At 39.4% G+C, this 13,042-nt stretch overlaps 1 protein-coding gene across 1 annotated transcript in view; it reads left to right on the forward strand.

The window, feature by feature from the left end:
- Positions 1–13,042, forward strand: part of LOC123354471 (xaa-Pro dipeptidase-like) — a 92,516-nt gene that overhangs the window by 67,530 nt on the left and 11,944 nt on the right. The window lies entirely within an intron of this gene.

Below are 13,042 nucleotides of genomic sequence, written 5' to 3' on the forward strand. Positions count from 1 at the left end.
GTTGGTCCATTTGTTGCATCTATTTATTCAATAGCAGCTGCGTGATCAGCAGTGTGCTCATGCAGCAGGATGTGTTCCCTGCCTCAAAGAGTTTATGATCTAAAAAGACCACACCAAAAAAAAACCTCCAACGTTTTAAGGATGAGGGAAAGGATTAACAACTTTGAAGCAGGGTTATCAGGGTAACAGTTGGCACACCGCTTGGTAGAGCCATCATTTTGCGTGTGTATGTATTTTATGTTAAAAATTTAGTTTGCAGGAGGACATTTGTTAATGGAGAAAAGGAAGAAATTGTTGGAGTAAGGGAAGGGAGTGGGGACAGAAACTGCATGGGTGAGGGGTGGAAATGGAGGTGGAGGGAGTAAAAGCAATGGACAGAGTTAAGTTGGCAAGGTGGGAGAGGTAATATCTTCTATTGGACCAACTTCTGTTAGTGAGAGCATGAGGTTGGGTAGCTGGGGTGCTGCCGTTGTAGAAGAGGGGTATGATAAAGATGTGACTAACACCCAATGGTAACGCAGCAGTGAGACCTATGAAGGCCTCTGATTTTTCCACTGCAAAATTTAAAATGTACTCTGAAGCAATAGTCAACCTGCGTCTTGTGAAATCCCATAAGACACAATATCCCTGTTTCCCTTCATTTCCAACAATAATTGCTAATACTTCTGATCATTAGCCAGCACCTCTATTGTGGTCTGAGCAATTTTAGAGGGATTGATGCAAAAATACACATTTGAGAATATGCAACATTTCAAACAAAATGTTTTTTTACCTATGAGTAGGCTCAGTATCAACACTCCCAGCCTTGACACATGCTTCAAAAAACATTTACCTCCTAGGAAATGCCATTTTAAAGTCTACATTTATTCTGAACCTGCACGGTTCCTGCGAGAAGCTGAGTGTCTTCAAGTCTGAATGTGTTGGAGGTGACAGAGCCCACCCTCTGGCAGCAATGCAGGATAAGGCCCTAAATGGGACTGATGACAAACTCTTGCCAGAGTAGATGCAGATATGCCTGAAAAAATAAAACACACACCTGCGAGGTGCGCACACCTTGTCAATACATAATGCACATCCCTGCAGTTCTTTCATGGGGATTTTTAGAGGAAAGATACTTTGCGAAACGGAGAAACATCTCTTGAAGGGAGGAGGCGGTCCCTCCCAAACACCTGCCCATGGGCTTTTCCCTGGCTACCCATCTTCCTACATTGAAGTCTAGTTCCAACATGGGTCACCATATATTCATTGGCTGTAGTGTGTCACTCAGTGTATTGATCAGCAGTAGGCGTAGAAAGAACTGGACTGTTAGGTCTCTCCACAACCCTTTGCAATCTTTTCAAACCTAAGAGCATGACTGTTGTGTTTATACTACACACGTTGCAGAAGGAGAGTCTCCTGAGGCAATCTGGTTGCTATTAAAATGTTTTTCTCTATCCTTTTATTGCTAATTTTAAACAACACTGTGTGGCTCATACATTTTTCTCTCTTCGGTTGAATTTTAAAATGTATATTTTTCTGAAAAGGAAAAAGAGTTTAAAAGTGAATGTGGTTTGTTAGTGTGAGAGTCAGCTTGAGTGGGATTCTTGCATCAGTTCTTAGTCCACAACTGCTGCTACTGCATAATAATTGGTTTAGGCTACACAGGAGAAGAACATAAGGCTCTGGTGTGAGTGTACACACATACCTATGCAGAAAGAATTGCTTTCTCCAGTCACTAGTTGATCTTTACATGTAATCATATTCTGGCCACTTAGTTGAAGAGCACTGAAAAGTTTTCTTTCTCAAGTACAAGCACGATATGCAACTTCTCTTGTTCTTAAAAGATGGGTGACAAATGTCTTAAAGCCTGACTAGAATAATAACAGAATAATAACAGAAAATAACCATGATAAAATATACTAAATAATGATGTAATGTGTGTGTCAATGCAAAGTCTGATTAAGGCCTGGTCTATGTAAGGAAATTAGGTCAGTATTCAGGGATATGAAAAATCCACACCCCAGAGCAATGCAATTAAATCGACCGTAACCCCCTGTGTAGGCAGTGCTAGGTTGACAGGAGAATTCTCTCATTGACCTTGCTACTGCCTCTCAAGGAGGTGGAGTACCTATGCCAAGGGAGAACACCTTCTATCAGTGTAGGTAGTGTCTTCACTGAAGTGCTACAGCAGTGCAGCTTTAGCAATGCAGCTACACTACTGCAGCATTTTAAGTGTAGACAAGCCCTAATATAGAAGAATGACTGATAGGCTTTTCAGAGCATTAATAACATCATTTCCTAGAATTAGAAGAACTATTTTTGTGTATTAAATGCATTCTCTGAGTGCTATGTGAATTTGACAGTAGTTATCATTTCCCCCAAAATTAATATGATGGTTCATTAATAGTGCCTGAAAGAAGAGATACTATAATTCTACACTCAACAATGAGACGCTCGCAACAGTCTAAAAAACAAACTGTAACTGCCAAGGAGTTTGGCTGATATGATAATAAATAAAGCTAGTTTCAATATTTTCGGAAAGATTTTTCCTTGTTTTTTATTTTTTTAGTATCACAAGATTTTAAGAAAAAAGTATTTTCAATAATGTATCATACATTATTAGAAATGTTAGAAATCAGTTACAGGAGCTTTTTAGGCATGATATTAATATATTTAGGATCATGTTTATGTTGGGGTGGGGGGGTCATTCATGTACCACGATCCTATTGGATGTTTCTTTTTTAAAAGCTACATTTCACAGTTATGATGTTAAATACTGATGGAGATGTCATTTGAAAGCTGTGTTAGATTTCTCCCCAATAAACCACAGGGTTTCACATTATCTTAGTTATGCCACATAATGGCTGCTCTTTGAGGATTGCCTTTTTAAGGCGAGGGAAGAAATCATACATAAACATTTGAAGCTATGTTTTATTTTAAACATTACGGTGTATAGTTAATGACTGACACAAAATTACAGAAATGCGAGTGTACTGGAATGGGCTTTTCAGTTTTAATTTAATGAAAAAGAAACAAAAATTAAATTGAACCCTTTGCTGTGTGCAAAGCTTCATCACTAACTTATATGGCACAGACAGTTAGTGCCCTCTCTCCATGCTGTTCTCTCACCTCATGTTGGCATTGAACACTCATCGCAGGAGCAACTTGTCAGACTCAAGGGAGATCTGCTAGTGGACTCCAGAATCTAAGACCCCAGTCAACGCACAGTCAACCTTTGGAACTCATTGCCAGGGAATGTTGTAAAGGCCAAAACTATAATTGGGTTCAAAAAAGCATTAGATAAGTTCATGGAGGATAGGTCCATCAATGGCTATTAGCCAAGATGATCAGGGACACAACTCCATGCTCTGGGTGTCATAAGCTTCTAACAGAAGCTGGGAGTGACAAATGGGATGGATCACTCAGTATTTGCCCTGGTCTGTTCATTCCCTCTGAAGCACATGGCATTGGCCACCATTGGAAGACAGTATGCTGGGCTAGATGGACCATTGGTCTGACCCAGGATGGCCATTCTTATGCTTCATATACTTATGCCCATACTTAACTTTAAGCATGTGAGTAGTTTTGACTTTAAGAATATGAGTAGTGAAACTACTTCCACTTATAGTTGAATGTTTGTGTAATCTTTTGCAGGCCTGAGAGCCAAGTAAGTTTTAGAACAGGTGAGAGGAATTAGTAAAGTAGGATATCTCTTGCACTTTTAAAATTAACTACAGGATATACATTTTCTAAGGCCAGAGCCTCACATATAGCGGGAAAACCCAGAATTGTTCTTCAATTAGATATAAAGCAACAGATCCTTCTGCTCCATCACAGACCTTTCTTCATTACAAATCAGTAGTTGTTCCAGCTGCACCAGAAGAAAGACAAGATGCAATGGATGTGATTTAATTAGACTGCAACTTTATTCATGTAGAACATCTGGGAATAAATTGTTTTGAGCAGGTCATCATTAGTTCCTTAATTGTTTCCCCCTCTACTTGGAAGAGTTGCTGTCAGCCCTCTTACAACCCAACCTGGTCCCAGCCAGCCTGTTTCTGGGCCCCCTCATATGAGGATGAATGGGTCTGGAAAAAGGATGGGGAATTGGCTCCCACCTGCACCAGATGTTAGGAGCCCCGAACCCCCACTTCTCCAGCTTCTTTAAAGGGATGCTTTCTTCTAAATCCCCTTCCAATCCATTTCATTTGAGAACCATATCCCCTCTGTGAGAAGTACCTCCACTAGACATCTTCCACAAGGAGTGCCCCCACCACCTGATCCAGCCACTTCCTGTTCCTCCCTGCTCTGTCCAGGTAGATTCTGCTCGCCACCTCCATTTGGAGAAGGGACCCCATATAAGGGCAAACAACCCCTATACTTCCAACCAGCTGGACAAGGACCCACCACATTCAGTTGCAGTGATCCAGTTTCTACAAACGCTCATATAGCATACAGAGTTGCTTTCTTTTCCCTTATGTGTTTCGGGAAAGGAGTTGTTTATATACATAAATCAAAATTAACAAATGTTAGTTCTCTTGTACATTGTACAATCTATTTTAAGGGCTGTATATTCAAATTCTGACTAATCTGTGTCTGCAGTTTTGCAGATGCAATCAGTTGTGAGTGCATAGGAATTTAGGGAAAAGATTTCAAATACATTAAGCGCTCGGTTGCATGTTTGTAAAATGAGTATAATTGTATGCTAACTTTATGAACAAACACTGAAGTTGAATATAGATTGAGTGCATATAGTCATGGAATTTCATTCTCAAATTAAACATTTGCATACCTAACCCGTTCAGTGTGCAGCAGCAGTCAAAAAAGTTAACACTGTTATGAACCATTAGGAAAGGGACAGAAAATATTATAATGGCACTATATAAATCCATGGTACACTCACACCTTGAATACTGCATACAGTTCTGAACAGCCCAGCTCAAAAAAGAGATATTAGTATTGGAAAAAGTACAGAGAAGGGCAACAAAACTGAGGTATGGAGGAATATGGAGCAGGTTTCATATAAGGAGAGATTAAAAGGACTAGGACTATTCATTTTACTGCACCGGTACATTGGCACTGCTGCAATCAATGCATGTCGTGCCAATCAATGTCAATTTAGCGGGTTTGGTGAAGACACACTAAATCACTGGGTGAGCACTCTCCCATCGATTTGTGTACTCCATCTCCCTGAGAAGCATAAGAGAAGTTGACGAGACACTCTCCTGTCGACACAGCGCAATGTAGCCACGTAAGTTATTCGCGTAACTTAGATCGATTTACTGCGGTAGTATAGACTAGCACTTAGAAAAGAGACTCCTAAGGTGGGGGATATGGTAGAGACTTATAAAATCATGAACGGTGTGGAGAAAGTGAATAAGGAATATAACATAAGAAGCAGAGGTCGCCCAATGAAATTCAGAGGCAGCAAGTTTAAAACAAAAACAAGGAAGTACTTCTTCATGCTATGTACAGTCAACCTGTGGAACTCATTGCCAGGGGATGTTGTGAAGGCCAAAAATATAACTGGGTTCCAAAAAGAATTAGATACGTTCCTGGAGGATAGGTCCAGCAAGATGGTCAGGGATGCAATCCTGTGCGCTGTGTCCCTAAACCTCTCACTGCCAGAAGCTGGGACTGAATGACGGGATGGATCACTCAATAATTGCTCTATTCTATTTGTTCCCTCTGAAAAATCTGGCACTGTCCGTTGTTGGAAGAAAGGATATTGGGCTAGATGGGCCATTGCTCTGACCCAGTATGGCTATTCTTATATTATGTTCACCTTTCAGATGACTAGATAACTCTATCTACAAATGATTGAGCATGTAAAATTACAGGTCCAAAATTAGTTTGGTTTTGAAAATATGATGGATTGGGGGTTTGAGGAAAGGAAGAAAACTTTTAAAATTTTGGTCTCTGAGGCACTTTAACGTCTGCCTCTGTGAATTCTGTGCAGAGTTTAGGCTATAATACTACCAATGTTGAATCAGGAAATCAATGCAAGTAATTCTGCACGCATCTGAATTAACCATCAACCTTTCTACAGTATTTTTCTTGATTAAATTATAAATATACACAGTTGGACACTGCAGCATGAACACAGCGCTTGTCCATGTTAACTAAAAGAAGGGTCTTGGCTATGTTTCATTTTCTTATGAGGAGATGATACATTTTAAATATATTTTATAGATTGTGAAGTTCTTTTGGTATGTTTAACATTTACCAAGTAGGCTGCTTTTATGAGGAATTTCACAATGCTGTTTCTGTGCTTATTACACTCTATGCACATGCTTGCCGTATCCTGTCCTATTTTCTAATTAGCTAAGAAGTTACTTGCTTTTGACTGAGAGAATTTTTGAAAGCATTACAAATTATTTTAAAAAAGAAAAACTTTCCAAGTACTTATTATTCAACTATTTTTCAAGTATAAGCAGCTAAATTTGGAATAATACAGTAAGTTTTTCATTTCCTAATTTCTATCCCTCACAAAGTATGCTGTGTTCCAAAAACTGATTCCAGACATTGTTATCTTAGATTAGTTATTCATTAGTAATCAGGTTTTTGCAAAATTGGCAGTAATATTTTTTTCCAGTAAGCAGCTTTCACATGCAGCATTCAGTAAGCACTTTCTTACCCTGACAGCAACACTGCAAAATGTATGCAAATATCCTATAAAGATAATGTTTTGTTCAAAATATATATAATATCTTTCTTTTGTTGCTTTGTAAAAGCTTTTAGTTTTGGCAAACAATGTTGGTGGTATATAAACTACATTTATGGCCAGATTTTCAAAAGAATTTAACACCCAACAGCTCCCATTTAAGGACCTAAATAAGTGCCCTGGTTTTACGAAGTTCTCTGCAGTGAGCCGCTCTCATGGAAAACCTTGCCCTAAATAGCGTTCTTCTTGATGGGAGCTGCGGGATACTGAACACTTTTGAAAATTTGGCTGCTTCATTTAGGGTCCTAAATGGGAGTTGAGCAGGCTTGAATATCTGGGCCTAGTGGTATATGCTAAGTACTTCAGGAAAATCTGGCCCTTAGTGAGAAAAAGCTAACTTCAGAGTACGAAATCGGCATTGGGTTTGGCGTCAACCGTAGCATTTAATCATGGATACAGTTTTCCCACACACTTTCATTTGTTTTCTGAGTAAATTCTTTATGGGATATAAATGAGGATTTGAGCCTGTTCAGTTGAAAAATGTTAAACATTTTACATCAGAAGATATGGTTGAAATTTTCTTTTAAATCCCAATCTCTTGATTCTTGAGGTGTTTCAATTTCATGTTGTATTGATTGACTGTAAGGCTCTGTAAAACGCTAAGTATATTTTAAGGCTTTCTGCAATAACAAATCAGTTAATTTAAATTGGGTTAACAGCTGTCCCTTGGACATCTCAAGTTATAAAAAAAAGTTGTAGAATGTATCTTTACTTTGAACATCTCTAGTCTTAATTGCCTATGTTCCTTGTTCTTAGATTATACATTTACAATTAGCCATACTAAAATGCATATTGTTTGCATGAACCCTGCTTACCAAATGATCCAGATTGTTCTGTACCAGGGACCTGTCCTCCTCATTATTGATCACTCCCACAATTTGTGTGTCATGGGCAAACTTTATATCAGTAATGATTTTGTTTTCTTTCTGGTCATTAATAAAAATGTTAAAATAGCATAGGGCCAAGAACTGATCCGTGTGGAACGCCACTAGCAGCTCACTCGTTTGAAGATGATTCCCCTTTGACAATCACTTGTGTAGGGTTAGTTCTGAGTTCATCCTTATCACTGTAATAAATTGTGTATCTGGAGTGAAGATAAGGAGGTACTTGCTTCTCTTTCTTTATCTTTTCATTTTAATTCAGCCCCTTTTCTGCAGTATACTGCCATGTGGGCCACCTTGGCAATGAGCAGGAAAAGTATTGCCAAGAAGAAAATTTGCAAAGGCTTCCCATGTGGAAAAATCCTATAGACTTTAATAGGGATGAAACCAATCAGGTTCTACAGAAATTAGCCTGAAAAACCAAGGTGTTTAGTACAGAATAGGTCCTTTCTATAAGACTTTTAAAGCAACCTATATAATTTAATGGAGTATTATACCCTGGCTATGTAATTTTACAGATGTGGAGAAAAGTTATCATTCTCTATCAAGTCCCAAAGGGCCGTTTCTGCGAGGGCTTATTCTAAAGTTTTTGGATTTACAGGTTGTAGTAGAAAAAACGGTTTTTAACATGAACAGAAAAGGAAGAAAGCTCGTTCATGATACAGTGCAGCCCCTTACCAACCGAGTTATGAAACTTTGACTTCTCAGGATCTTTACCCCTTCATTTGAATATCAGGAAACTGATTTTGTTTTGTGTTTCTTTTTAATTAATACTCAGTTAAAAAACCTTTACATTTGGGAGGGGGAGTTTAGATCTGAATTTTGCAGTGTCAGTCCATCTCTGTTTTTTAACAAGGACTAACATACATATAGGTGGGTGTATTCAGAACAATTTACTGTATGTGCAGGTTATGATTTTTATGTAAAAGATTGTGATAATATACATCTCTACCCCAATATAACGTGACTTGATATAACACAAATTTGGATATAACACGGTAAAACAGTGCTCCGGGGGGACGGGGCTGCACACTCCGGCGAATCAAAGCAAGTTCAATATAACGCGGTTTCACCTATAACGCGGTAAGATTTTTTGGCTCCCGAGGACAGCGTTGTATCGGGGTAGAGGTGTAGTTATCTTTTAAACAATATACAGAAAATAAGCTGTAAAAAGTATTACTATGGGGTGAGTTTCCAGTTTTGTGCCTTTGGGTTCTTACAAAGGCAATTCCTATCAATGTTAATGACAAAAGGCCCACAAAAGAAAAAGCCCAGAATATCCTACAGATGTTCTCTGTCTGTAACACAAAAAAGTCATTTGAGTATTAAAACATTGAGTATTAATGTTCTCCTATTCTTTCTGATTATATTGTAGCTGCCAACATGGTGATTTTACCATTCAGTATCTGCCACTTACTCTCATTCCTGAGTTGTATTAAATCTGTTGAAATAGGAAAAACATTCAGTATTTCCCAGTACTTTCATAATGGCAGCAGGGGAACCTAGTGACATCTGAGAATGGGGAAGCAAAAATGACATGGGAAGTTGAGATCAGAACCAAGTTACAGGAGTAGATTAAAATCCCACTGTACCTGACTCCAAACATCCAGTGCTACTTGTAATAAATGACAGATAATTCTGCTTCCTGATGCTCTTCCAGTCATTGCAGGGAAAGTTTAGAGTGCAGTTTGAACTTGGTGCCTATGAAAAGAAGAAAAACTTTTTAACATAAAAATAGCTAAATTACATTGTGGTCTCAGTTTCGCCAGTGTTAACTTCTAGTTGCATCCCAAAAGCTCTGACAAGTAATTAGATTATCCTCCAGAAAAGGAAACTGTCTCTCCCAAATTCCAGGAGAATTGTATCGTGCTTGAAGCAGGTACTCATCTAACCTGCTGTCAGTTTCAAACTCAATTGACTAGCAGCTCCTTTAGCTGGCTGGAGTCTGCTAGGGCTGTCGATAAAACCCAGACAGATCCCCAGGTAACTGGAGATTACTTAATTCACTGAGCAAGAGAACCAAGGATTTAGGGAGAAGGGACCAAGAGACAAATTGTATGAAATTCAAGGTTTTATTTTATTGTTAGCCATTCAGGACTCTTTTTTTTCCCCTACAATAAATGAGCTCATTAGACATAGATGTGAACAATGTGTGACCGATAGAACAACTTAACTCTTATTTTTAATATAGATTTAGTATAATAGAAATGTTGTTAGTATGATTATTTAAATAATATTTGATTTTTAATTAGAGAACATAGTCATGACTGCAGTGCACTGGATGTGATCTAAAACTGAGATCCCAACAACTTGTGCTAGCTAAAGATCCCATGGCAACTTAATAAGAAAAAGTACCAATGTATAGTTTGAAACAGTCTAAGAGCCTAGCCCTGTGAATATTGCCCAGAGTTCACTACAAATAGTGATATTGGACCAGATCTTGGTCCCTGCTACAGCCACTTTGAGCTATCCTAATCAGGCTGATATGGATTCTCTGTGAGGGCTGTGGAAGGATGTGACCAGAGCATCTCTACACTCAGGCAATCCCTGGGGAGCCATTAGCAGCTGATACAGCTAGCACATGCCTGGGGCTCCCTCTTAGGTCCTGTGCCAAGCACAACTTGAGGACCCGCGGACTGGGGACACTAACCTCACTGGAACTACCCAATTACATATAAGCATTACATCTGGTAATGTTACCAGGACTGGACCCTAAGTTAATAAAACACTTTGGATCCCTTAGTGGAAAAAGTACTTATAACATATTGTATTATTGTTATTTTTATTCTTATCAACTCCTGATGATGGCAAGATGTCCATGTACTGAGGCAGCCCTTTAGTTTTAATTGGATCCTTTTACTAAGAGAGAATCAATGTCTTTTTTCACCTCCGAATTTCCTTTTTATTCCAAAAGAAATCTGTATTTCATATTACTGCCCACTTATCTTAATTTGAACTTTTATTTTGATCACATAGTAGAATACACAGTTTACATAATAATTCTGTTGTTCCCTTGACAGTGCTTGTTGCCTAGACTTGCTGTTTTTTGTTACCTTACATGAACCATTAATTGGAATCCAATGTTCTTGGCAGGAGAACGCTTGCAAATGACAGTGTCATACATCTGTGCTTACCGTGGGCCTGAACCAATTTTCAAATGCAAATAGAACTTCAAAATAAAATCACAGGGCTAGACTATGGTTTTGGATACTGTTTGTTGCTTGATGTGTACAATAAGATAAACAGTTCTTCAAAAGCAAGGCTTCCCAAGATACCACTGAATGTACCTTTTTAGGTGCATGGTGCTAAGATGTTTACTGTACTGTTGTTCTACATTTCTCTTTGGGGCAGGGATTGCCTTTTTGTTGCTTGTACAGCACCTAGCACAATGGGGTCTTGGGCCATGACTGGGGCTCCTAGGCACTACTGCAATACAAATAATAAAGTCTAGTGATGCAGCACTCTCATTTTGATCCTCCATTTCAGCTCTCAACAAGCAGCAATGCTATAGAGTATTCAGTGCTTGATTCAAGGTGTTAGTTATTTGGGTGAGAATGCTATATGGAAACTTCAGTTATAAAAGGGAGAAAATCTAACAGAGGATTCTGGGGTCAATGGGACATTTTGCCCGCCGGGTTATACACCCAATACAGTATGGTCTTTAGTAGGGTGGCCCTGGAAACAGCAGTGTTCCTATTTTCAGGCCTGCCCCAGGGACCCTGCCAGCTTTACAGAAAAAAGTTGGTTTAGCCCAGTTTTTGTAAATAGCCTGAACAGACTCCGCACTTAAAGGATATGTCTACACTGCAATTAAAGACCAGGGTTGGGCTAAAGGTCTGTTTAATTGTGGTGTAGATCTTGGGCTGGAGCCCGGGCTATAAGACCCCTGCGAGGAGGGTCCCAGAGCTCGGGCTTCAGTCCAAGCCTGAACGTCTACACTGCAATTAAACAGTCCCTTAGCCTGGGCCCCACAAGCCCGGCAAGCACAGACCAGCTGTGGGTTTTTAATTGCAGTGTAGACACGCTCAGAGAAGCTGTCAGCCACCTGGGCTGGTTAATTTGATAACCAATGAGATGAGTGCTAGTATGTCTAAAAAAACAGGTACCGTGTAAGGTACTCAAATATCAGAGTGGTGAGCATGATAAGGATATGTCTACACTGCAATTAATGGGGATTGCAGTTTAGGTAGGCATACCTGTGCTAATTGTAATCTAGCTTAATGTGGCTAAAAATATCAGTGAAGATATGGTGGCATGGGTTGTACAAGCGCACCTGGAACCCAGAGTACTTACCATGTTGCTAGCCCAGGCCAAGCTCTGTGCCACCATGTCTTCGCTGCCTTTTTTAACTCATTAGCTAGATTACGGCTAGTGTGGGCATGTCTACCCAGCTGCAATCACACTTCCAGTTGTAATGTAGACATACCCTGAATGTACCTAGAGAGAGAGATCTCTTCCACCCTAGCCTGTCACATATTGATACCCTGCCCCTTTTCCTTCCCCACGCACAAGGCCTCTAATAAGCTACTAACTAGTTCTGCCTTACACATGGGAAGAGGAGGGTGCTCTTGGGTTGAGCGAGGAAGAGGAGGAACTGGCCTTATTTCCTTTTTCTTGCACACATTGCCAAACCCTCCAGTGCACACTTTGCTGCCCCCCCACCCCCCTCAAAGAGTGCCTTTAACTCCCCCACTTCAGCCCCAGCAACAGGGTTCTTGATTTGTAACTTTGAAAATCTGATCTCCCCAATCTTTACTCTCTGCTGGAGGTTGTCTCCCGTGACATTTTGGTGCACAAATTTAGCCTTACCCCATAACCACGTCCCCAGCCGCTACTAAAATCCAAAGAACCTGGGATTGGAACTTAGAGCAAAAATACTTTGCTGTCAGAAACAGCAGATTGCCACAGAGCAGTTGTAAATTACTCTGTGTGTATTGATAGCAAACATTTGTCATCTCTTGGGAGGAAGTATTAAATGCAATATTTGACTGCAAGCAGGACAGATAAAGCATCTGTGCCTCGTTCTAAAAGCTGAACTTAGAGATCTTAACAGCGAGCACCAATACTTTTTTATAAGAAAATGTGTCGTGTCTCATCTCATTTGTTTTAAGTGGAAAGTAATAATTACAAAAACAGTGTCAATGATGCCTTCAGAGTTTTTTTGGCATCTTGGTTATTTTCATTGTATATCAATTTATCTAGCAAATGGCTTGGAATGATTTGCAAAAAGGAATTTAAAACCAAAATTGGGGAGATAAAAGTCAAATATGGTTTGTTAGTTTGGGGGAAGTTTGTATAAAGCTGCTTAGATATATTTGTAAAAACTCCAAAAGGCCCTTCTACTAATCTAATTCTTTACAGCTCATGAAAAAGATTAATCCACAAAACTGGATGCCTTTATTTCCTTGGCTTTAAGCATTACAAAATGAGACCAAGTTGACATAGCTCACGGGACAGC

The sequence above is a fragment of the Mauremys mutica genome, chromosome 21, assembly GCF_020497125.1.
Source record: "Mauremys mutica isolate MM-2020 ecotype Southern chromosome 21, ASM2049712v1, whole genome shotgun sequence".
In the NCBI taxonomy this organism is placed as follows: domain Eukaryota; kingdom Metazoa; phylum Chordata; order Testudines; family Geoemydidae; genus Mauremys; species Mauremys mutica.